Raw genomic sequence first — 27737 nt, 5'->3', positions numbered from 1 at the left:
GTTCAAGCAACAGGACAGGAGACAGACACACACAGGCAGCACTCACAATTTCTCACGGTTGGGCCCCACTGGGCAGGCGCAGTTTCATAGATTTTTCCCAGCCTGACGACAGAAACAGGGGACCTGACTTTTGCAAAGTACTGCTTATAGCCGATTTTCATGTTATGAAGCAGTTCCTTGGTGTGCCCGCTCTTGAATGAGCCTCTGGAAGAGCGAGTTTTCTGGAGCCTCTTTTCAGCCCACTCCCAAGAGGTTCAAGCGACAGGACAGGAGACAGACACACACAGGCAGTACTCATAATTTCTCACGTTCGGGCCACACTTGGCAAGCGTAGTTTCGTGGCTCTTTACACTTTTAATCTGGCTCTTCTGTATGCCAGGCAGCCACTCCAGGAGTCAGGACTCTGCTCCTAGCCTCTGTCAGTGCATGCCCTATGTGGCTCTCAAAATAAATTTCAATCGTGGTTTTGGCAAAGTTTGGCTCAATTGAGAAAAAAAAAAGGTTGCCGACCACCGCACTAGATCTTTGATCTCCAAATTCTGACATCACTAGATCTTCTTAGAAGACCTTGTTGGAACTCTTCATCTTGTACTTAGTGAATTGTAGAATTATCTTCTCTGGAGCTTATGGTTGATTCCTTGACCCATGTTTACAATTTTGGACGCCCTGTCTTTAGGTTTATAAGTTTTGTATTACAACTTTCTTTTGTTGTGCCTATACAAATAGTCACCTTTTGTTAGCTTGGGGTTTCCCTTGTACTTATAGTGTATATTACTTATTGACTACATTGTATTATAATTTTTATACTAAAAAGGGAGAATTGTTAAGTATTTAGAGGCTTTCATAATATTTCTCTTTGGTAGGTTTCCCCACCTGCTTTCCCATCTAAAAGTACAGTCATAAATTGTGATGCACCACTGAAGACTAGAATAAGTTATAGCATCCCTCTGCAATCTTATTCCAGGTGTTTAATTCTTGGTGCAGGACTTGACATCTACAGCCTAATATCTATGCCACAGACACCCGACCCCATTTATGAAGATCCTATAACAAGACTATCAGACAGAGTCACACACCTGATCTAATCTACCTTTTCATCTCATGTACTTCATCCTTGGGGTAGACCTGATTACTGGAGCTGAATCTTTTTATACCAGACTCCCCATGCTATTTGTGTCATACCTGTTTCAAGGCTTTGTACAAAAGAATGACCAACTGGAATCCCACTGCTTTCCCTTTGAAGGTGTAGCATTGAGGGTGTGGGACCTATATGTGGAGCTGAACCACTATATTTCAGACTACCAAATCTATCAGTGCCATTCGTCTTTGAAGGCTGACACCTGAGAGTCACCTGTATATATGTTCCTTTGCCCTCTTATCCCAGGTACATCATTACTGGGGTGAATTCTGACTTCTGTAGTTGAATCTACATATGTCTACATTATCTGTGACACTCCCCTTTCAAGGCCATTGGCCCAACAGTTACCTTCCTGACATCTTGCTGTGAGAATTTCTCTGTTGCGTCATCCTAGTGGCCACACCTGACATAAAGAGCTGACTCTCCATGCAATAGATTCTCTTTATCCAATTTATGCAGCATTTATCTCAAGGTCATCAAACGTACAGTCATCCTTGCTAATGTTCCTCTGCCCTTTTACCCCAGGTACTTCATCCAGATGGGGGATCTGATTCTGGTGTATCTCTATGCCTTAACAAACTCACACTATTGTGCCACTTAGATTAAAAATCATCTTCCCTTGTGTCACCCATCCTCACACTCCTCCCAAACTCAGTCCAAGAGTTTCATATATGAGCTGGACCTATCTACTGGAGCTATAGCACTATGCTTCAAACATGCCAATTCATCCCTTTCAGTGAATGGATAGCCTGAAGTCTCTGTGTTCTCTCCAATCAGGTGCAACACTCAAGTTGTAGGACTGCAACTGGAGCTGAAACTCTGGGCAACAATATTCCCCAGCCATGTTTTCAAGTCCAATTTCAAGTATGTTACCCTGAGAGACACTGATTATGACTTTTAGCTACCTTATCATACCAGGTGATTCGTACTATGGCCAAGACATAAAATTGGAGCAGAATCTCTAAGCTCTATACTCCACATGCCATCCATGCCAATCACCATTCAAGGCTGATGGCCTCAGTGTTGTTCAGCTGGTGTATTGCTGCCCTGTTATGCCTGGTACTTCATCCTACAAGCAGAACCTTGCTTGCAGTGCAGAATCTCTATGCCCCAGACTCTGCAGACCTTCTATGCTGCTCTCCTTTTAATGGTTTTGGCATTAGAGTCACCGGTTGCAAAGTCTCTATGATCTCTCATCCCTCAAGCATCATCTAGTGGCTGAACTTATCTTCTAGAGCTGAATCTCATGATATAGAAACTTCATGAAATCTGAGCCTCTCTCTTTCAAGGATGACACCTGAGAGTCGTCCTTCCTAAAGTCTTCTAAAGTTTCTCTCTCATCCTAGGTACTGTTCTGTCAGTTTTTCTTATTTAGAAAATAACATGAGGATGCGAGTAGCAAGGTTGATACATAAAGGTCTCAAATATCTGAGACTTTTGTGACAGGAGAGGCGTTGTCCTGGATTTGAACTGACCCCGAAAAGTGTAACAATAATATAATCATTAAACTGTTTTCTCTGCCAAGAAAGTTCTGCAGTGTTCAAGTCATAATTTTTCATATTATTTCATTTCATGATCATTATTTTCTTCTTTTCTTCTCTGATTATCTGATATATTAGTGGAAAAAATCATCAGCAATAGAAGCAATAGTGTGAATTGGCTGTATCCAGCAAATTGGTAATATTCCTAATGGTTATGTGAAAGTGTTTTTGTTTGATGTCTGTAGTGTCTTACCCAAAGGGCTTTCATAATTAGTACAAATTCTTCTGCCACTTTAAATTTATATCTTCAAGAGATTCAACTTGTTAATATCAACCTGGTAATAGTTTAAATTGAAATAATAAGTCTAGTAAACATAGTCTAATAAACATGTAGCATTACACATACATTGCAATATTGATTTCATGTTACAAAATCTAGTGAGAGCTGGACAATTTTCTCCAAAACATGACTAAAATTTTGAATCTGATTACTCCTAAGCCTTGATTACAAGACTGTTTTAGGATATGTTAACTTGTTATCCTGGTTAACTTTTGGAGTTGCTACTGTTTTTATTTTCTCCTTTATTGGATCTTGGGAGGAGTAGAAATGATTTGGCTTGGAGAATTCCTCATCTCTCTCAGTAGGAATATTTGGCTTGGTTTTATCATTAGTAATAAACCTACTTCTGATGAGGTGTAATGGGACCCATAATTTTTGGTGGGTTTGTCATCTGTAGAAATATAAGCATATCTTTTTCCTAGAATGAGGTTACCTGCTACCTGCTATTTGTCAATTTTTACCCAAACAGGTGAGCTAACTGTGTTTTGAGCCTGTGTGTCTTCTCAAAAGTGTCATTCATTTACAATAGCCAGACTCTGGAAACAACCAAGATGCCCTTCAACAGATGAGTGGCTACAGAAACTGTGGTACATATACACAATGGAATACTATGCAGCCGTCAGGAGAGATGAAGTCATGAAATTTTCCTATACATGGATGTACATGGAATCTAATATGCTGAGTGAAATAAGTCAGAGGGAGAGAGAAAGACACAGAATGGTTTCACTCATCTATGGGCTTTATGAAAAATGAAAGACATTTTTAACAATATCTTAGAGACAAGAGAGATGAGGGCTGGTAGGTGCAGCTCATGACATGAAGCTCATCACATAGAGTGATGAGTGCAGTTGGAGAGATGACTACACTGAAAACTATCATAACATTGTGAATGAAAGAGGGAAGTAGAAAGCCTGTCTTGAGTACAAGTGTGGTGAGGTGGGGAAGAGGGAGATCTGGGAAATTGGTGGTGGGAATGTTGCACTGGTGAAGGGGGGTGTTCTTTACATGACTGTAATCATACAACTATGATCATGTTTGTTATCACGGTGTTTAAATAAAGATAATTATAAAAAAATAGAGTCCATTCCTAACAATGCTTGTGAAGCCAAATTGTTTAATCATAAATTCAAAACTTTGCATATGCTAGACATGCATGTGATTATGTGAGAGCTATATTCCTACTTTCCAATATTTTGTTTCCAAAAAAATTTATCAAATAAAGAGGCTATAAATATTTCAAAAAAGAGAAGTGTCATTCAGCGATTTTGTGGTGCTCTCCTTGGGGTAAGTTCAAGATGCTTAGTGAAAATAATGTCAAGGATAAAAAGTCAAGTGGTGGCATACCTCCTTTCTATATTTTAATAATTGAGTTTTGAGGGTCCTGTGAGCACATGCAATGATGCTTTCCCCTAAGAATTTAAGAAATGAGGGCCCGGAGAGATAGCACAGCGGTGTTTGCCTTGCAAGCAGCCGATCCAGGACTAAAGGTGGTTGGTTCGAATCTCAGTGTCCCATATGGTCCCCGTGCCTGCCAGGAGCTATTTCTGAGCAGACAGCCAGGAGTAACCCCTGAGCAACGCCGGGTGTGGCCCAAAAACAAAAACAAAATAAAACAAAAAAAAAAGAATTTAAGAGATGCCAGGGACATGTTTGATTTGCCATTCTTTGCAGGATTATTGAGAAGTTTTACAGTGTACACTGGGCCACTGCCAGTTTTAACAGTACAGAGAATGTCCATGTCAGAAATATATTTTAGTTAAAAGGGACAAATAGCTTTAGTTTTCTCAGAAGTCAAAGGGACTGCACATATAAAATGAGAATAAGTGTCACCTACTACGTGATTATAGGTTTGTTTGGGAAAAGGTTAACATGTATAAAATCTACATGCCATAGTTCATGCAGTTCATGCAGACTTCAGCAGTTGAGTCTAGCTAGATATGAAGCAGTGTAATAGGGCACAGATATGACATGCCTGCATGATCTGTCTGGCATGCCTCCATTCAATGCTATAATGCACATGAAGGTGGCAGGCATTTGTGTGTAGGGCCTCAGGCTCTTCCACAGGTATTTTTACAGGCAGTGCTAGACAATCAACAGCTTCATTTCTTTCCCAGGGGCTGGAATGAGATCAAGTATAAGTAATGAAAATAGGTCCAGATTGCTTTTGTAAAAGCTTGAAATTTTTGAAGCAAATCCTAGATCTCATGGTTATGGCATTAGGGAACATTGACAATTCCAGGAATAAGCCTGACCACATATGTTGAGTCACGCAACAGGTTACATGGACCAGACACATGGGATAGAAGATAAACAAAGTTGTGGGTTCCACTTGTTAGGCAGACTTGTAATTTGTAAACACGATTGTGGTCAATGAGAGGCCAGTGATATCATCATCCCCCGGTGAAGATACATAGATGTATGTAATATACTGGCACATTAGCAATGGAATAATAGTGGATAATTTAAGAAATTACTAAATACATCCTTTTGAAAAATCCTAGGCATTTCTATCTAGATAATGGAAGAATATTTCTCCTAAGGAACCTGCTAGAGCTCTTTGATGAGACTTCTTGAGTGGCATAATGGATTCAATTTCCTTTTTCAGGATAGGTAACAAAATGACTTGAGAATTATAACCCAGTAATTCATGCTCCTACAGACCCTCCTTAATGATCATATCAGCTATTAACTAAAAATACTGCACAAGGGTGTGAGGTTGTTTGTTGTATACATATAGCCATTCTAATAAGCCAAATAATGAGACTATAGTAGCAGTTGGTGATGGTGATGGGAGCATGGCAAAGAGCAATAACCATACCTTTTCTCGAGAGGTGAACCAGGAAATATGGGATATTTGGAGTCAGTCCATAAAAAATTCTAATTCCTTTGGAGCTTCAGGTGCTAACTCCTTGAGCTATTTAGAGCAGAGTCCTTTTGAAAAGTCAGAAATAAATTACTGACTATATATTGGAAATTCCAAGGGATAAATGGATACAATTAGTGTCTCCCCAAAGTTTTTTTTTATAATTATTAAGAGTGCTGGCGAAAGTACACCGGCCCAGTGGGGCTCAGCTGTGAAAGACTGTGAGTGTGACCTGTCTATGTCTGTCTACTGTCCTCTTGCGTGAAACTCTTGCGAGTGGGGCAAAAAGAGCCTCCAGAAACCTCGCTCGCCCAGACGCCATTTTCAGGGAGGGACTTCAGAGCATAAAAACCGGCTATCCTTTGCAAAAGCTGGCTCCCTGTGTGTGACACCAGGCGGGGAAAATCCGCGAAAGTACACCGGCCCAGTGGGGCTCAGCTGTGAAAGACTGTGAGTGTGACCTGTCTATGTCTGTCTACTGTCCTCTTGCGTGAAACTCTTGCGAGTGGGGCAAAAAGAGCCTCCAGAAACCTCGCTCGCCCAGACGCCATTTTCAGGGAGGGACTTCAGAGCATAAAAACCGGCTATCCTTTGCAAAAGCTGGCTCCCTGTGTGTGACACCAGGCGAGGAAAATCCGCGAAAGTACACCGGCCCAGTGGGGCTCAGCTGTGAAAGACTGTGAGTGTGACCTGTCTATGTCTGTCTACTGTCCTCTTGCGTGAAACTCTTGCGAGTGGGGCAAAAAGAGCCTCCAGAAACCTCGCTCGCCCAGACGCCATTTTCAGGGAGGGACTTCAGAGCATAAAAACCGGCTAACCTTTGCAAAAGCTGGCTCCCTGTGTGTGAGTGACACCAGGCGGGGAAAATCCGCAAAAGTACACCGGCCCAGTGGGGCTCAGCTGTGAAAGACTGTGAGTGTGACCTGTCTATGTCTGTCTACTGTCCTCTTGCGTGAAACTCTTGCGAGTGGGGCAAAAAGAGCCTCCAGAAACCTCGCTCGCCCAGACGCCATTTTCAGGGAGGGACTTCAGAGCATAAAAACCGGCTAACCTTTGCAAAAGCTGGCTCCCTGTGTGTGAGTGACACCAGGCGGGGAAAATCCGCAATAGTACACCGGCCCAGTGGGGCTCAGCTGTGAAAGACTGTGAGTGTGACCTGTCTATGTCTGTCTACTGTCCTCTTGCGTGAAACTCTTGCGAGTGGGGCAAAAAGAGCCTCCAGAAACCTCGCTCGCCCAGACGCCATTTTCAGGGAGGGACTTCAGAGCATAAAAACCGGCTAACCTTTGCAAAAGCTGGCTCCCTGTGTGTGAGTGACACCAGGCGGGGAAAATCCGCAAAAGTACACCGGCCCAGTGGGGCTCAGCTGTGAAAGACTGTGAGTGTGACCTGTCTATGTCTGTCTACTGTCCTCTTGCGTGAAACTCTTGCGAGTGGGGCAAAAAGAGCCTCCAGAAACCTCGCTCGCCCAGACGCCATTTTCAGGGAGGGACTTCAGAGCATAAAAACCGGCTAACCTTTGCAAAAGCTGGCTCCCTGTGTGTGAGTGACACCAGGCAGGGAAAATCCGCAAAAGTACACCGGCCCAGTGGGGCTCAGCTGTGAAAGACTGTGAGTGTGACCTGTCTATGTCTGTCTACTGTCCTCTTGCGTGAAACTCTTGCGAGTGGGGCAAAAAGAGCCTCCAGAAACCTCGCTCGCCCAGACGCCATTTTCAGGGAGGGACTTCAGAGCATAAAAACCGGCTAACCTTTGCAAAAGCTGGCTCCCTGTGTGTGAGTGACACCAGGCGGGGAAAATCCGCAAAAGTACACCGGCCCAGTGGGGCTCAGCTGTGAAAGACTGTGAGTGTGACCTGTCTATGTCTGTCTACTGTCCTCTTGCGTGAAACTCTTGCGAGTGGGGCAAAAAGAGGCTCAGAGGAGCACAGCCGCTCCGCTTCGCTACGCGGCCGTGCACTCTTTCTAAGGAAAGAACTCCATTGCAACAAGAAGGAAAAATCACACTAAGAACGGCGCTATATCACAGAAGCAAACATTTCTCTCTGGACTGTCTTCTCTGTTACATGCTCGGGCCTAAGATTTGACCCAGTGTGAGGCTTCATCCACGGAGGACTCCCCTCCCTTAGAGGCAAGTCAGCCCATATAGAAAGGGAGGAGCCAGAGGAGTGTGCTGCCTACATCATATAGACAATGAATACCACTACAACACGTAGAAAAACCCACAATACAAATGTGACAATGGGGAAACAGCGCAGGCCAGCATCAGACATAGAGAATGAAGATGACAATTCTGAGGACCAGATAATGACTGAACAACTAATCAACCTCTCAGATAAGGACTTTAGACTAGCAATATGGAAGGTGCTCAACAGACTCCAAGAAACCATGGATCGAGTTGAACAGAACACTAATAAGAACCAAGAAAATATGAAGGCAGAAATGACAAAACTCCAAACTGAAATAACATGTCAACTAACAGGCCTGAAAAACTCAGTAAACGAAGTGAATGACAAAATGGATAAGCTCTGGGACAGGGTATCAGAAGCTGAGAATAGACTTGGTGCTGTGGAAGATGAGATACATAACAATTCCATACAGCAGGAGAGATTGGACAAAAAACTTAAAGCAAATGAGCAGACAATGGAAAAATTAGTCAAAGAATGGGAACAGACGAAAATAGAAGTCTATGATAAGATCAACAGAAACAACTTAAGAATCATTGGAGTCCCAGAGACCCAGGAAGAAAATTTCCAGGAAGAATCAATGGTCAAGAACATCATTAAAGAGAAACTTCCAGAGCTAAAGAATATATGTGATCAAATCCTGCATGCCCGAAGAGTACCAACCAAAAGAGACCCCAGAAAAACCACCCCAAGACACATCCTAGTCACAATGAAAAATCCCACAGATAGAGACAGAATTCTGAAAACAGCAAGATCAAAAGGGGAAATCATGTTTAAGCAAGCTTCCCTGAGATTTACAGCAGACCTGTCACCAGAAACGCTCAATGCCAGAAAGCAGTGGTGGGATATTGTGACAAGACTGAATGAAATGAATGCTTCACCCAGAATACTATACCCAGCAAAACTCACTTTCCGGTTTGATGGAAGAATACATGGTTTCACAGACAAAAAACAGCTCAGAAACTTCACAGACACAAAACCAGTCTTAAGAGAAAAACTGAAAGACCTAATCTAAGACAAGACTACCCAAAAGACACACCAAATTTTGAAATAAAGATGGCGTTAAATCCCAGGACAATTCTTTCTCTCAACGTCAATGGACTAAATGCACCAGTTAAGAGACACAGAGTGGCTAAATGGATCAAAAAACTCAATCCAACCTTCTGCTGCCTACAAGAAACGCACCTGAATAGTCAGAACAAACATAGACTCAAAATAAAAGGCTGGAGAAAAGTTATCCAAGCAAACAACACCCATAAAAAAGCTGGAGTGGCCATACTAATATCAGATAATGCAAACTTTATACTCAGGAAGGTTGTAAGGGACAAAGACGGACATTTTATATTAATCAAGGGGTACGTAGAGCAGGAAGAATTCACTCTCCTAAACATATATGCACCGAATGAGGGGCCAGCAAAATATTTAATACAACTGCTGACAAATCTGAAAAATAATATCAACAACAACACAATAATTGTGGGGGACCTAAACACGGCTTTGTCAACACTGGACAGGTCAACCAGACTGAAACCCAACAAGAATATACTAGACCTGAGGAGAGAAATGGAAGAAAGAGGCCTAGTGGATATATATAGGACACTCCATCCCCAGAAACCTGGATACACATTCTTCTCCAATGTACATGGGACATTCTCCAGGATAGACTACATGCTGGCACATAAAACATACCTCCATAAGATCAAGAGGATAGAAATTTTGCAGATTACCTTCGCTGACCACAAGGCTCTGAAATTATTTGTGAACTCCAAAGGGACTCAGAAGAAACACTTTAACACCTGGAAGTTAAACAGCCTCATGCTCAATAACCAGTGGGTCCGAGATGAAATCAAGGAGGAATTAAAAAGGTTCCTGGAAACAAATGACAATAAAGACACAAACTCTCAGAACTTATGGGACACAGCAAAAGCAGTACTGAGAGGAAAATTTATAGCTTTGCAAGCACACATCAGGAAGGAAGAAGGAGCTTACCTGAGTAGCTTAATGGCACAGCTAATAGAACTAGAAAATGCTCAACAAAAGGACCCAAGAACAGGAAGACAGAAGGAAATAACAAAGCTGAGAGCAGAAATCAACGAAGTGGAAACTCAAAAAACAATCCGAAAGATCAACGAAAGCAGAAGTTGGTTCTTTGAAAAAATAAACAAGATTGATAGACCACTGGCAAACCTAACAAAGAAAGAGAGAGAGAGAAACTTGATAACTCGTATCAGGAATGAAAAAGGAGAGATCACTACTGATATGACAGAGATTCAAAGGGTAATCAGAAACTACTTTGAAAAACTCTACGCCACTAAAAATGAGAACCTGGAAGAAATGGATAAATTCTTGGACTCTTATAATCTTCCACGGTTGAAGGAAGAGGATGTAGCATATCTAAACACCCCCATCACCATTGATGAAATTAAAACAGTAATCAAATGTCTGCCGAAAAACAAAAGCCCAGGTCCAGATGGATTCACTAATGAATTCTATCAAACTTTCCAAGAGGAACTACTGCCAATCTTGGCAAGACTCTTTCATGAAATTGAACAAACAGAAACACTTCCAAATAGCTTTTATGAAGCCAACATCACCTTGATACCTAAACCAGACAGAGACGCTATCAAAAAAGAAAATTACAGACCAATATCACTGATGAATGCAGATGCAAAGATCCTCAACAAAATCCTGGCAAATAGGATTCAATGCCTCGTTAAGAAGATCATCCACTACGATCAAGTAGGTTTCATCCCAGGAATGCAAGGCTGGTTTAACATCCGTAAATCTATCAACATAATACACAACATCAATAACAAGAAAAATAAAAACCACATGATCATATCAATAGATGCAGAGAAAGCATTTGATAAGGTCCAACACCCATTCTTGATCAAAACTCTCAGCAAGATGGGAATGGAGGGAACCTTTCTCAATATAGTGAAGGCCATCTACCACAAGCCAGTGGCAAATATTATCCTCAATGGAGAAAAACTGAAAGCCTTCCCTCTAAATTCTGGCACAAGACAAGGCTGTCCTCTCTCACCACTCCTATTCAACATAGCACTGGAAGTACTTGCTATAGCGATTAGGCAAGAAAAGGATATCAAGGGAATCCAGATAGGAAAGGAAGAAGTCAAGCTCTCACTGTTTGCAGATGACATGATACTCTACTTAGAAAACCCTAAAGACTCTATCAAAAAGCTTCTAGAAACAATAGACTCATATAGCAAGGTGGCAGGCTACAAAATTAACACACAAAAATCAATGGCCTTTCTATACACCAACAGTAATAAAGAAGAAATGGACATTAAGAAAACAACCCCATTCACAATAGTACCACACAAACTCAAATATCTTGGAATCAACTTGACTAAATATGTGAAGGACCTATACAAAGAAAACTATAAAACTCTGCTCCAAGAAATAAGAGAGGACACACGGAAATGGAAACACATACCCTGCTCATGGATTGGCAGGATTAACATCATCAAAATGTCAATACTCCCCAAGGCATTATACAGATTTAATGCCATCCCTCTAAAGATACCCATGACATTCTTCAAAGAAGTGGATCAGACACTTTTGAAATTCATTTGGAACAATAAACACCCTCGAATAGCTAAAGCAATCATTGGGAAAAAGAATATGGGAGGAATTACTTTTCCCAACTTTAAACTGTACTACAAAGCAACAGTTATCAAAACAGCATGGTATTGGAATAAGGATAGGTCCTCAGATCAGTGGAATAGGCTTGAATACTCAGAAAATGTTCCCCAGAGATACAACCATCTAATTTTTGATAAAGGAGCAGGAAATCCTAAATGGAGCAGGGAAAGCCTCTTCAACAAGTGGTGTTGGCACAATTGGATAGCCACTTGCAAAAAATTAAACTTAGACCCCCAGCTAACATCATGTACAAAGGTAAAATCCAAATGGATTAAAGACCTCGATATCAGCCCCAAAACCATAAGATATATAGAACAGCACATAGGCAAAACACTACAGGACATTACAGGCATCTTCAAGGAGGAAACTGCACTCTCCAAGCAAGTGAAAGCAGAGATTAACAGATGGGAATATATTAAGCTGAGAAGCTTCTGCACCTCAAAGGAAATAGTGCCCAGGATACAAGAGCCACCCACTGAGTGGGAGAAACTATTCACCCAATACCCATCAGATAAGGGGCTAATCTCCAAAATATACAAGGCACTGACAGAACTTTACAAGAAAAAAACATCTAACCCCATCAAAAAATGGGGAGAAGAAATGAACAGACACTTTGACAAAGAAGAAATACGCATGGCCAAAAGACACATGAAAAAATGTTCCACATCACTAATCATCAGGGAGATGCAAATCAAAACAACGATGAGATACCACCTCACACCCCAGAGAATGGCACACATCACAAAGAATGAGAATAAACAGTGTTGGCGGGGATGTGGAGAGAAAGGAACTCTTATCCACTGCTGGTGGGAATGCTGTCTAGTTCAACCTTTATGGAAAGCGATATGGAGATTCCTCCAAAAACTGGAAATCGAGCTCCCATACGATCCAGCTATACCACTCCTAGGAATATACCCTAGGAACACAAAAATACAATACAAAAACCCCTTCCTTACACCTATATTCATTGCAGCTCTATTTACCATAGCAAGACTCTGGAAACAACCAAGATGCCCTTCAACAGATGAATGGCTAAAGAAACTGTGGTACATATACACAATGGAATATTATGCAGCTGTCAGGAGAGATGAAGTCATGAAATTTTCCTATACATGGATGTACATGGAATCTATTATGCTGAGTGAAATAAGTCAGAGAGAGAGAGAAAAACGCAGAATGGTCTCACTCATCTATGGGTTTTAAGAAAAATGAAAGACACCCTTGTAATAATAATTTTCAGACACAAAAGAGAAAAGAGCTGGAAGTTCCAGCTCACCTCAGGAAGCTCACCACAAAGAGTGATGAGTTTAGTTAGAGAAATAACTACATTTTGAACTGTCCTAATATTGAGAATGTATGAGGGAAATGTAGAGCCTGTTTAGGGTACAGGCGGGGGTTGGGTGGGGAGGAGGGTGATTTGGGACTTGGGTGATGGGAATGTTGCACTGGTGATGGGTGGTGTTCCTTTTATGACTGAAACCCAAACACAATCATGTATGTAATCAAGGTGTTTAAATAAAAAAAAATTAAAAAAAAAAAAAAAGAGTGCTGACATATTTCTGTTAGGTGGAAATTTTTTTTAGAATATGTTTTAGTGTATTCCAGACACAGCTCAAATATTCATATGTGGGGCAGCATATGAATTTTCTGTGGCTACCTGAAAACTGGTTGCTGGCAAGCATGTCATCACAACCTCATGTAACCTCTAAGCTCCCTGTCATTAGAACATGAAAGCAAGATGTCATACATATAGTGAATAATATAAGCATGGAGAAACCTTGCATGAGACGAGCATAAAACCACATCAACAAAATATTGTTTGGTAGGTCAACTGGTCTTTCTGAGGTAAAACAGTCCAATAAAATCTATGCTGAGGCATTCTATTATTGAGAAAAACTGGAAAAATGTAAAGCATTTACAGTCCTTTAAATGTATGGGTATGTTGTAGAAGTGGTCTTTTAAGTCTATCACAATAAGCAGCTATTTTTAAGGAATAACCACAAAGACAGGCAGGCTGGGTTGCAAGGCACCCAAGTGAACCATAAAATTAACTTCCCTTAAATCAATTCACCACCTCAATTTGCCTAACATCTTTGTGTACCAAAATAGAATTTCATTCTGAAAATGAGGTTTCAATATGCCCCAGCATAAGCTGTTCCTGTCAAATCTACTAAAATTTATACTTTTGTTATTAAAGGGGGCCATTATGGCACCATGAGATTTCCACTGAATGCCAAGAGCTGGTGGGCATTGTCCCACAGTAGCTCATATTTAAAAAATGGCCTTTGAATTAGGGGCCAGAGAATGAGATGGAGAGGAATATTGTACTGAGCATGTCAATGTTCATGTAGATTTGACAGCATAAATTTGGGAGCAGAGGAGCTACATATGGTTGGAAGGTGGCTACATGTCCTTCTGGACCAATGCATTTGTCAGACAAAGGAAGAAAACAATGAACCTACTCCTTGCAGGCCATAAGGTATCTCTTCCATGGTCAGTATTGCAAAGAGAGGATAGAAACATTGGCATCTGTGTCAAAAATGCCTTTAAAATTAACATGAATCTCAAGGATGAGAAGTGGGAATTTGACTTTGTAATATTAGAGGTAAAGACCATCAGAGGATCATCAGAGGCTGTAAAGAGGTTGGTGCTACCAAAGCTTCCAATTCTAGGGCAATAAGAGTAGCCAGGAATTACAACAAAAGCTGGACAATGAACTCTCCCTTCTCAAAAGTTCAAACAGATCACACTGAAGGTGATTATTTTTCCAATATGATCAGAATCTATTACCCCTACATGAACATTGATTCCCTTAAGAGTCAGATTGCTTCTTCTCAGGAACAGGCCTATAGTGCCTGGTGGAATATGCCCCTTTATGCCAAATTTTAATTTGTTGGGGCAGCCAGTGTTCTGGTATAGCCTCAGGATATATTCAAGGCACAACTTCCTGCAGTAGCAGGTTGCAGCAAATCTATCACATCGTGGGGAGGAGGGAGATCTGGAAAATTGGTGGTGGGAATCTTGCACTGATGAAGGGGGGTGTTCTTTATATGACTGTTATCATACAACTACAATCATATTTGTAATCACGGTGTTTAAATAAAGATAATTTAAAAATAAAAATAATTTTGGAAAAGACAAAAAAAAATCTATCACATCTCTGTTGGTCCAGACTGGGGAGTGGTGGCACAATAAGAATGTCCCTTGATTCTGTAGGGCCTGGGACTGGCTCCTTACCCAGTTTCCCAAGACTGGATGATTGTGCTGTAGTTTTAAGAATGCAGGTCCAGGAGGATTACTGAGTTTTCTATGAAAATGCCCCAGTTTACCACAGTTAAAACATTTGCTCTGAACTTGTGAAACCTGAGGCTGGTCTCTTCTCCATTTTTTGAGACTAACTTACCAGACCAGTGACATTCTCTAGCCCAATGTTTTCCCTTGCCACACCTCAGACAAGGTCCAGGTGGTGCCCTTGAAGGGGTGATAATGTGAGAGGCTCACAGGGGATAGTTAATTCATTCTGATTACACTGAGCTTGGCTTCACGTAGAATAGGCCTCAAATAGCATGAATGCATGCCTGGTGTTTAATAGAATCAACACTTCGACAAGCTCTTATGTACCTCATAATATGTACCTTCTGTACCTCTATGATAGGGCAAAAGATAACCTGGCAGTCTTCATTTGGCATTCTCAAAGCTATTAGGTGCTGCTTTGTTTCCTTATTTTAACTCAAATTGGATTGCATCTGTCAGTTTCCCCAGAAATTCTGCATATGGCTCAGAAACTCCCTAAAAATCTTTGTATAAATTTGGCACTAGCATTCATTTTTTTCCCAAGCCCACAATGCTATCTTCTGGATCTGTGCTATGAGAGCACAAGGTAGAGCAGCTTGATTTCTTATGTCAGTATACTGCTCTTCTCACATCAACATTTCACAAGTCAACTGAGCCCCTGAAATTCCACTTCCAGAGTGACCTAGTGTGTGTTTTTTCTTAGCCTTATCACTAAGCCATATTTTCCACTGCATATATTTTGAAAGGTTCAGGGAGATCTTAGCAATTGTATAAAAATTTTGAGGAGTCCAAAGTACACTCTCACTCCAGCCTGTAAGCTAGTCAGTATTCTACAGGGATGTTGAGGTTCAGGCCTTTTTAAACCTGCTGAGTCCATATGCAAGCCCTCATAAGATGGAGGCTAATTATTCTCTAGATGGTTAGGAGAGAAACAGTGAGGTTCATGGGGCCTAGATGGTAATTGTGAGATTTTCCTGGAGCTATGTCTCGGGTGGTCTCTATGGGTTTGTGGTGGAGGAAGAGTAGATGATGTTTATATTAAGCCACTTTCAGATGCAGAGTCCAATGAGGTATTAGCCAGTTCGTCATGATCATCTCCCTCATTTGATGTAACAAACCTGGCAGATAGTGGTCTCTCTGGTTTAATACCAGTGGAGAGCAACAAATTATTGGCTCTGTGATGGCCTCTAATTCAAGAGTGCATCATCACTGGGAAGGTGTTTTTACTCCCTAATGCAGAAGACATTTTAAAGAGTATGGCATGTAGATCTGAAATAAGAGATGTACATGAATGCATCAGAATAACATCAAGGCACATTACATGTATGTCACCATTCTATTAAAGGTAAAGGGTATCCTATAAAGGGCATAGTACCTCCAGTCAAAAAACAAAGATATATCATATCCTTGATCCACCAAGGGATCATGTCACTCACTACTGTTCAGGTCTTTTTTTCTCAGGTCCCTGTTCAATGCACCAGATGTAAGGCTCCATACACCATAATTCCACCCCAAGAAAATTGGGTCTGGAGTAGGGGTCACCCCAGGAAAAATACAAACCAAGCTAAAGAGGGTGAAATTTGTGTGTTCTGGGAGACTTCCACTTCATGGAATGTGTGAGCTAGAGCTCACCAAAACCGGTTTTTATTAGGTACCAACAGCACTTCCATAGGCTGGTGGAGCGTATTTGGAACATGTCCTACCTAGGTGAGTCTTTGAATGTAAAGAAAGGGGGAAAGACCAGAAACCAAAGTTGTTTACCATGAAAACCAGTATTAACCCAACAAATCATATGGCTGGATCTTGTTTGGAGGGAATATCCTTATTCTTTTAATATTTTATATCTGAAACTCATTTTAAAATTTTATTGAAAATTCACAATTTACTAGCTAGTAATCAAAGAGATGTAACACAGTAATGAAAAACAAAATTTATTTGGACCATAATGGATATATAGGAATTAAAAATCATACAGCAAGAATTGGGTGTCACCAAGAGTGCTGTTTTCCTGCTAGGGTAACATATCACAGAAATTATTTGCTTTCGTAATTCACCATGATTTAGCCTTGCACTTCAATCTTAGAGAACTACCGTCTGATCTTGGTCATATCTTAAGTTTCATCCAAATCCAGATGATGAAGTTAAGCTGATTACATAGTAAGACTGAAAGATATAAAAAGAGGACATTTTATTAATTCATATTGATAAATAAAATTAGCATACAAATCAGAAATTTTGGTAAATAATATTCTCAACTTTTCATTATATGCAGTTTATAAAAGATGAAATATTAAGTGTTTTTTCATAAAAATTAAACCAAGTGATAAAATACTACTAACAAATATCAAGCTTTCTACTTGACTTATCTATCTGCACAATATTCACCCATCATATAGACTATTTCCAGCACCACAGGAATATTTTTATAAGATGTCCAATTTGTTTCTTGTTTTGATGAAATTGGCCTCATTCTGTCCTCATCCCCATCAGTGAATCCTTGTAGTCTTTAAAAACAATGCAATTATTTACACAAATATATATGTAATTATACTATATAATTGAAACAACTGGAAAATACTCCCATGCCTCTCCATTCCTTCTAATCAGGAGAAAGCACATGTATCAGTTCTCATTAAATGAGGCAGATGTATTCAAAATATATAAACATATAGTACTTAGAGTAAAATAGCTTTAGAAAGGAAGCTTTAAATATAAATCATTATATCATATATTATGCAAATGTTGTCCTCTTAATATGTCTTAATTATTTTCAATTATAAAAGATATATCCTGGTGTTAGGACACATACATACACATGAATAAATATGCCACATCAAGGAGTTACCATTAAAACTAACAGAAATTCCCCAGACAATCAATTCATTTTTATAAAGGAGCAAGAAATCCAAAATGGAGCAAGGAAAGCCTCTTCAACAAGTGCTGTTGGCACAACTGGTTAGCCACTTGCAAAAATGCTCTCAGACACCCATCTAACACCATGCACAAAGGTCAAATCAAAATGGATTAAAGACCTTGATATCAGACCTGAAACCATAAGGTATATAGAACAACACATAGGTAAAACACACAAAGGCATCTTCAAGGCAGAAATAGCACTCTCCAAACAAGTAGAAGCAGAGATAAACATATGGGACTATATTAAGCTGAGAAGCTTCTGCACCTCAAAGGAAATAGTGCCTAGGATACAAAAGCCACCTGCAGAATGGGAGAAATTATTCACTCAATACCCGTCACATAAGGTGCTAATATCAAAAATATACAAGATAATGACAAAACTTAACAAGAAAAAATCAAACCCCATCAAAAAGGGGAGAAGAAATGAGCAGACACTTTCTCAAAGAAGAGATACAAATGGCCAAAAAAAACACATAAAAATGCTCTATACATTGATCTTTTCCATTTCTACTACGTTTTCTCTTGGTTATGTCCTACCCTACATTTCAAGTTTCTATTTTGTGTTGAACTTACTTTTTTCATATTGAAAAGATGACATTGCCCCACGAGCGAAAAATAAATGGGACTTGAAAAAAAATGCTCTACACCACTAATCATCAGGGAGATGCAAATCAAAACAACTATGAAGTACCATCTCACACCACAAAGACAAATCACATAGAATAAGATCAATCAGTGCTGGTGGGGATGTGGAGAAAAAGGAATTCTCATTTGCTACTGGTGGGAATGCCATTTAGTCCAGCCTTTATGGAAAACAATATGGAGATTCCTCAAAAAACTGGAAATTGAACTCCATATGATCCAGCTATACCACCCCTAGGGATGTACCCTAAGAACACAAAAATACAATACAAAAATGCCTTCCTCACACTTATATTCATAGCAGTTTTATGTACAATATCCCAAATCTGGAAACAACCAAGATGCCCTTCAACAGATGAATGGCTAAAGAAACTGTGGTACAGATACAGAATGGAATATTATGCAGCCATCAGGAGAGATGAAGCCATGTAATTTTTCTATATATGGATGTACATAGAATCTATATGATGAGTGAAATAAGTCAGAGGGAAAGAGATAGATACAGAACAGTCTCACTCATCTGTGGGCTTTAAGAAATATTAAATACATTATTGTAATAATGCCCAGAGACAATAGAGATGAGGGCCAGAAGGACTGGCTCACAATAAGAATCTCACCACAAAGAGTGGTGAGTCCAGTTAGGGAAATAAGGACACTAAAAACTAGCATGACAATGTTAATAAGTGAGAGAAGTAGAATGCCTGTCTCGAATACAGGCAGGGGTGGGATAGGAGAAGGGGTGTATTGGTGGTGGAAAAGTTACACTGGTGAAGGGGGGTGTTCTGTTTATGACTGAAACCCAACTGCAATCATGCTTGTAATCGTGGTGCTTAAATATTTTAGTAAGAAATAAAAAATAAACCTTATTAGAAAAAATAAAATGGAGCCGGCAAGGTGGCGTTAGAGGTAAGGTATCTTCCTTGCAAGTGCTAGCCAAGGAAGGACCACAGTTCGATCCCCCGGCATCCCATCTGGTCCCCCCAAGCCAGGGGCAATTTCTGAGCGCTTAGCGAGGAGTAACCCCTGAGCATCAAATGGGTGTGGCCCAAAAACAAAACAAAACAAAAAAGAAAACAACCAGAAAATAATTCTATCTCATATAAGTCATTTTTGTTTATTATCATATAATATATAATCAATTCAAGTGCTATTTAAGTTTGTGTGCTCAAATGTTGTGGCATTGAAAGAACAGGGAGAAGAGTGCCAGAGCTACAGATAATAACTAAGAAAAATAAAGAACTGTGAAGTCATAGAGAGATAAATTGGGGAGGAATCAAACTTTGGGGCACACCGGGACCCTAATATGCTTTTCTAATACGGGCAAAATATCTATTTTAGTGTTAAAACCTGGTGTAGCAACTAAACTCAAATTTCGCAATTTTTCAAAATTTTCATGAGTAAATATTTACAGGTAAATTTTTAATACTCTACACCATATTTATACTGTCAATATTCATCCACCACTGCCCAAAGACCCTTTCCCTTTTCTCCTTAGCTTTGGTAACCTCTAGAAGTCTGAGGTAAATCCCATACATTTACAAAGCACTGTAGGCAGAATCCTTTGTCTCTATGCCTCCCATGCTAAATGATAATAGCTGCCACAGCCACAGGCTACAAAACCAATCCAAAATCTGTCCTACTTAGGATTTTAACGATGGAAGCTACAGTCCCATCAGTGAAATTTTCAAGAAATTGAGAACACTCCTATCTCCAGTATTCCAACAAGCTTCTTCACAGAAAATATAAGGATTCACATGTCTGCCCAAGATGAGGAATTAAGACTAAACCAAAAGTATCAATGAATATAGCAGACATAACATGGCAGATATATCACTAACTCTGGGACTGCCAAGTGCTAAGTAATTCCAGGTGCCAGAGCCTCAGAGTATAAAAACCAGTCTTATAGCATAGAGCAGGAGATAACTGGCATAGTATAAAATGCTGAGACCACTAGCCAGATACATCCCTAGATGCTGCTTTCTGCTCCAAGAACCCAGCCTAGCCTAAGCTTTGAAAGGAGCCCTTCATCCACCTACAGATGACTCCCCAGTACCACCAGCCCACCCCCTAAGACCATCCTTCTAGATAAGCTCCAGCTTAACCTACCTCCATCTTAAACAGATAAATCACAAGGTGTCTCCTCCTATCCCAGCTTCCAGTCTGAGCCTCATCCCCAAGGCTACTGCTCCAAAACTATGGACAGTACTAGCAGGAAATGTGTAGGAGTGAAGGTTGTTGTAAACTGTATAAATGTAACTCAATCATGAACAACTTTATCTGTGAAACAAAACAAAACAACTGTATTATGAACAACCTTGTAACCATGGTGTTTAAATGAAAAAATGACTGCCCTCCAAACATGCTTCAGTTTCCAGAAGAGGCCCCAGTCATCATGCTGACCCAAAGCCATGTGGACATTAACACAACTACATGTCAACCTTCAAACGCACTAACACTCAGGCTGTTGGGTTATAGAAGGTTCACAGTCCTAGAATACTTTCACAACAACTTAGGTTATGAAATGGGAGTAACTAGACCTACACCTGTTTGTCTATTAAACATCATCGCAGGGACATGGCAATAATTAGAAAAAGACATCACAAACAAAAACAACAAATAAGATTCATGTAAAATAACTTAGATCTGGACATTTAAAGGTGAACTAATAGAACCTGCAGACAGACAACCAAAGGACAAAAAGGCAAAGGAGTTTAGCTGTGTTGGCAGACAGGAACAGAAATGCAGGAAAAATCTCAATTTCAAAAAAATCATAGAGGAAGACCTCAGATCAAACTGCATGAATAAAAACATGCAAGAGGAGAAATACATTAGCTCAAGGATGATGACTCAGAATATGAGCCCACAAAAATGAAATTAAAGTACATAAAGAACAAAAAAGCAAGCCACTGCACCAGAATTCAGCAAGAGAATTGTTATCAGCAACAATAAAGACAAGATGCTGCCATTACCAACGATAGTTAGCAAAAGAAAAGAAAAACACCTTGCATTCATTTCTGTATTCAAAGGTAATTTTTTTCTGACATTTTAAATAGTTTAACTGAATCACCATGAGATACAGTTACAAGGTTGGTCATGTCTGAGTTTCAGTCATACAATGTCCAATATCCATCCTCTCACTCGTGTACATTTCCCACCGTCAGAGTCCCTTGTTCGCTTTCCCCCTTCCACCTGCCATCCCCCTGCCTACCTCTATGGTCTCATTGTTTTTCTCTCTCTTGCTGGCTTTCACTCTTCCTTTATTCCCATTTAAGAACTGTGATTTTAAATAAGGTTACTGAAGGGATTATCATGCACATCACTACTACCTCCTTTCAGCACCCAGTTCACCAGAGTTATTTCCAAATATTATTGGCCTAAGTGGTTATTTCTTTTCTCTAACTTCACTTCCCCACTCTTAGTGGCAAGCTTACTACCATAGGTGAGTCCTCTTGGACCTCATCTGTATTATGTTTGGAAATTATTATCATACTATATTTATATCACACAGATGAGTGCATTAATTCAATGTCTATCCTTAGCTCTTTTAACTCATTTCATTCAGCCTGATATTCTCCATATCCTTCCATGTATAAACAAATTTCATGACTTCATTTACCCTGTTACATAGTATTCCATTGTGTAGATGGACTACAGTTTCTTTATTCACTCATCTGTTTTTTAGATACTTGCATTTTTCCAAATTCTGGCGATTGTGAATAGTGCTGCAATAGGAATGCAAGTGTCTTTTCTTCGTTGTGATATGGAGAGAAGGTAAAATTCCTGATATATAACAACAATAATATACTATAAATCATAATAACAGGACAAAAATGTGAAAGTGGAAGAATAACTATTGAAATAAATAGTAACAAAACTTTTACACTTTATGGGGAGAGGCTTCTGCATAGATTCAAGATGCCCAAAAAGCACCAAACAAAACAGATGCAAAACAACATCAAGACACAAAGTTATTAAAACAATAAAATAAAGAAAGCAGACTAATTAAAACATAATGTGATGGTCAGGTACAAGGGGAAATGCATAAAAATGCATAAAAAGACCCACGACATTTTTTAAGAAGTGGATCAAACACTTCTGAAATTCACTTTGAAAAATAAATGCCCCGGGGCATTTATTACATGCAATATTACAAAAGCACTCAGAACCTGGTTACATAATGTACATACGCTCCCATCCTGGTTTCCCTGGTCCAATGACTCTAGGAAATGAATTAGCTGATCATTGGTAATGCCAACATTGATATCACATGGAAAAATATGATGCTCTGCATCTAAATGCTCATTGCCTTCATGTACAATATTGAATTCCACAAAGACAAGCTAGACATATTATCTGGAGCTGTTCAGTCTGTGTGCTCCTCTGCACTATAAAAGTCATGTGGCAGTAGCTGACCCTTGTAGTCTCAGAACAAATGAACTATGGCAAATGAATGTGACCCATCTTTCTCAAACAAACCATACCTGCATGTGGTCATTGACACTTTTTAAAAATTTATATGGTCAATCCATTGTCATCAGAGAGAGCTAAAGCAGTTTGCACTTTTTTATTGTAATGCTTTTCAGTTATGGGAATTCCTAATACATTCAAGACAGATAATGGACCAGCATGTACCAGAAAAACTTTCCAAGCCTTTTGCAATGAGTGGCAGATATAGCACATAACAGGGATACCATACAATCCACATGACAAGCTATAGTTGAAAGAGCACATAGAATACTTAAAACACAATTAATGAAAAATAAAAAATGGGGAATATCTTCAATTGACTTTCTATTAATATCATTTGCTCTGAATTTTCTAAATGTACCACAAGGAGAACCAACACAACCACTGAAAAACATTTTCAGGAAGACCTAAGAACCCAAAAGATAAAATAACTCACCTATTTAGGTGAAAATTGACAACAACTGGGTTGCAGGAAACTTCATCATCAGAGGTAGAGAATACATTTACATTTCCAAAGAAGATACTCTCAAAAAAGCTATGGATTCCACTGTGCCATACAAGGACTTATCAAATTTAAATCCCAGAAAGATTTTAAATTTTCATTGTTTTAAAAACTATCTTTACCTCAAGGAACTTAGCTCCATTTACACATTTCTTTAAGCTTGTGTAGGAATTTAGTCATTTATTTTATTTTGTTTTACTTTTTGGAACAAATAAGATACTAGATAGCTGTTATTTATATTAGTTAGCAATAAGATAGAAAAATTCTGACATTACAAAGCTCCTACATCAGCAGAAAATATCAAAAGATCACCTCATTCCTATTCCCTGACTACAGAGTTTATATTTCATTGTAATTATTTTGTTGTAAATAGTCATGTTTCAATTTCTATCTTTTTCAGATAGTTCTCATGCCCACATGCAACTTAGAAATATAAATCCAATTACAGGTAAGTAAGCTCTTGTTGATATATCACATTTACTAAACAAAGTTTCCATTTTTTCCCTTTCTATTCCCTTGATAACAAAAATGGCCTTGACTATATTGAGTAAAGTTCCTTCTATTCCCATCTTGCTGAGAGTTTTTATCAAGAATGAGAGTTGGACCTTATCAAATGCTTTCTCTGCATCTATTGATACAATCATATGGGTTTTATTTTAATTTTTATTGATATGGTGTATTACGTTGATTGATTTACGTATATTAAACCATCCTTGCAGACCTGGAATGAATCCTACTTGGTTGTGTTGTATGATCTTCTTGATGAGGCATATTTGCTAGAATGATCCTATTTGCCAGAATTTTGTTAAGTATCTTTGCATCTGTGTTCTTCAGGGATACTGGCCTGTTCTTTTCTTTTCTTGCAACACCTCTGTCTGGTTTTGGTATCAGGGTGATGTTAGCCTCATAAAAACTATTTGGGAGTGTTCCTGATTTTTCAATTTCATGAAAGATCTTGAAAAGAATTAGGGGTAGTTCCTCTAGAAAGGTTTGAAAAAATTCATTAGTGAATCCATCTGGGCCTGGGCTTTTGTTTTTAGGAAGATGTTTAATCACTCTTTTAATTTCTTCAGTAGTGATGGGTCTACTTAGATATTCTAATCTAGATCATACTGGTTTAACTGGGGAAGATTGTAGGAGTTCAAGAATTTATCAATTTCCTCCTGGTTTTTATGTTCTGTGGCATAGTTACTCAAAGTAGTCTCTGATTACCTCTTTATTTAATTTTATTTTTACCAAAGTGGATTACAAATCTTTCATAGTAATATTTTAGGTACATAGCGACATTGAATCAGGGGCTTTCTCACCATCAATGTTTTCCTCCCTCTACACCTGTTCCCAGCATGCAACCCATATCCCCTTCCTTTAGCCCTTGGGCTGCTAGTATAAGTGGTCCCATCTGTGTCTAGCATGTTGTAGTTTGGGTATGATTCTGTTGTCATTGGCTTTGGGTTTGGTGTTTAAGTCTGATCATATTTTTATTTCTTTTTTTTTGGTTTTTGGGCCACACCCGTTTGACGCTCAGGGGTTACTCCTGGCTATGTGCTCAGAAATCGCCCCTGGCTTGGGGGAACCATATGGGACGCCGGGGGATCGAACCGCTGTTCGTTCCTTGGCTAGCGCTTGTAAGGCAGGCACCTTACCTCCAGCGCCACCGCCCGGCCCCATATTTTTATTTCTATTTAATGTTCATACGATTGTTTGGCCTTGGAACCCTTCATTATTTCCCCCTCCATTTGTGAGGTGAAACAATATGGTTCAATTTATGTGGTTCTTTTTGAAGAAAAGAAGAAAAAAATGAGGCAAAATCAAACAACCGTGGCCGGAGAGATAGCATGGAGGTTAGGCATTTGCCTTGCATGCACAAGGACGGTGGTTCGAATCCCGGCATCCCCTATGATCCCCTGAGCCTGCCAGCAGCAATTTCTGAGTGTAGAGCCAGGAGTAACACCTTAGCAATGCCGGGTGTGATCCAAAATCCCCCCCCCCAAAATCAAGCAAGCAAAAAATGAGAGGAGTCCTTGAGGGTATAAATAGCAATTTAAAAGAAGAAAGGGAAAGGAAGAAAAACAACAATACAAAAAATTTTTAAAAATCAAAAAAAATTGGAAAAGCACTACAGCAATAAAGATAACAACCACACAATAACCACGGTCCTGAAATAAAAACAAAACAAAGCACAAGAACATGGAAAAACAACAACAACAACAACAACCAGGTTTCTCTGGGTTGACCTATCAAGGGGTGATAGGGCAGTGTTGAGGCCTCCCACTATTATTGTGTTGCTACTGATGTCTTCTTTCGGGTTTGCCAACAATTGTATTAAATATTTTGCTGGTCTCTCATTGGGTGCATATATATTTAGAAAAGTGACTTCTTCCTGCTGTACATATCCTTTGATTAGTAAGAAATGACCGTGTTTGTTCCTTACAATTTTTCTAAGTTTAAAGTTTGTGTCATCTGATATTAATATGGCCACTCAAGCTTTTTTAAAAGAGTTGTTTGCTTGGATTATTTTCTTCCAGCCTTTTATTTTGAGTCAATGTTTTTTCTGCTTATTTAGATATGTTTGTTGTAGACAACAGAATGTTGGCTTCAGCTTTTTGACCCATTTTGCCACTCTGTGTCTCTTAACTTGTGAGTTAGGTCCATTGATATTGAGAGAGAGAATTGTCATGGGATTTAGTGTTATCTTTGTGTAGAAGTTTGTTGTGTCTGTTGGTCTGTCTTGTCTTAAAGTAGACTTTTCAGTTTTTCTTTTAAGGCTGCTTTTGTGTCTGTAAAGTTTCTGAGCTGCGGTTTATTTGTGAATCTATGTATACTTCCTTCAAACCTGAAAGTGAGCCTGGCTGTGTGCAGTATTCTAGGTGAAGCATTTATTTTGTTAATTTTTGACACTATATCCCACCACTGCCTTCTGGTCTTGAGGGTTTCTTGTGACACGTCTGCTATAAATCTTAAGGATGCTCCTTTGAATGCAATTTCCCTTTTTGATCTTGCTGCTTTCAGTATTCTGTCCCTAACTTTGGGATTTGTCATTGTGACGAGGATGTGTCTTGGGGAGCTTTTCTTTGGGTTCTTTTAGCTGATACTCTTCAGGCATACAGGATTTGGTTGCATGCCATCTTTAGCTCTGGTAGTTTCTCAGTAATGATGTTCTTGACTATTGATTCTACCTGGTGATTTTCTTTCTGGTTCTCTGGGACTCCAATTATTCTTACATTGTTTCTGATAAATTTGTCAAGGACTTCTATTTTCACCTGTTCACATCCTTTGAGTATTTTTCCATTGTCTGATCATTTGATTTAAGGTTCTTTCCCAGCCTCTTCTGCTGTATGGAATTGTTCTGCCTCTCTCCAGCTCACTGATTCTGTCCTCGGCTGCTGTTACTCTTTTGAAGAGGCCTTCCATTGAGTTTTTAATTTCATCTACTGATTTTTTTCAGTCCTATTATTTCAGTTTGGACTTCTCAGATTTCTATCTTAGTTTTCTGTTCAGCATGATCTATTCTTTCTTTGAGTTCTATGAACATCCTCCATTTAGTACTCTAACTCCTTGTCTGAGAGGTTAACTATGTGATTGGTACTCTCTGGGACATCAGAGCTGACATCTTCATTCTCTGTGCATGCTGTTGTCTGGTGTTGTTTCCCTATTTACACACTGGTATTGTGACTTTTACTGCATGTTGTGGTGGGGATCATGGTCTGGGAGATATGCGCAGATATGGGAGATATAGGTAGCAAAGCTGAGCAGCCGCGCTCCTCCCAACTGGTCGTTGATCCTTGATGGGGTTAAGTTGATTAAGTTTACTGAGGTCTCTCTCAGCAGTCTTCCACAGGGATCAAGAAATCCTCCATTCCCATCTTGTTGAGAGTTTCTATCATGAATAGCTGTTGGACCTTATCAAATCCTTTCTCTGCATCTTTTGATATGATTGAATGTTTTTTAGTTTTCTTTTGTTGATATGGTGTAATATGTTGATTTATTTAGGTTTGTTAAACCATCCTTGCATCCATGGAATGAAACCTACTAGGTCATGATGTATGACCTTCTTGATGAGGAGTTGGATTCTATTTGCTAGGATTTTGTTGAGGATCTTTGCAACTGTGTTCATCAAAGATATTGATCTCTAGTTTTCTCTCTTTTGTAGCATCTCTGTTTTTGGTATCAGGATATGTTAGCTTCATAAAAACTATTTTGGAGTGTTTCTGTTTTTACAATTTCCTGGAAGAGCCTGAAACAT

At 39.4% G+C, this 27737-nt stretch overlaps 1 protein-coding gene across 1 annotated transcript in view; it reads right to left on the bottom strand.

Moving 5' to 3' along the window:
* Window positions 1-16882: 16882 nt before the first annotated feature.
* The window catches only part of NBDY (negative regulator of P-body association), a 72358-nt gene continuing 61503 nt past the window's right edge, over window positions 16883-27737 (bottom strand). The window contains exon 2 of the mRNA XM_049767392.1: window positions 16883-17130. The gene's annotated coding sequence lies outside the window, so the exon portion shown is untranslated. The remainder of the gene's footprint in view (window positions 17131-27737) is intronic.

Source organism: Suncus etruscus, chromosome X (assembly GCF_024139225.1).
Source record: "Suncus etruscus isolate mSunEtr1 chromosome X, mSunEtr1.pri.cur, whole genome shotgun sequence".
NCBI classification, from domain to species: Eukaryota; Metazoa; Chordata; class Mammalia; order Eulipotyphla; family Soricidae; genus Suncus; species Suncus etruscus.
This window is presented reverse-complemented; position numbering and strand designations above follow the sequence as displayed.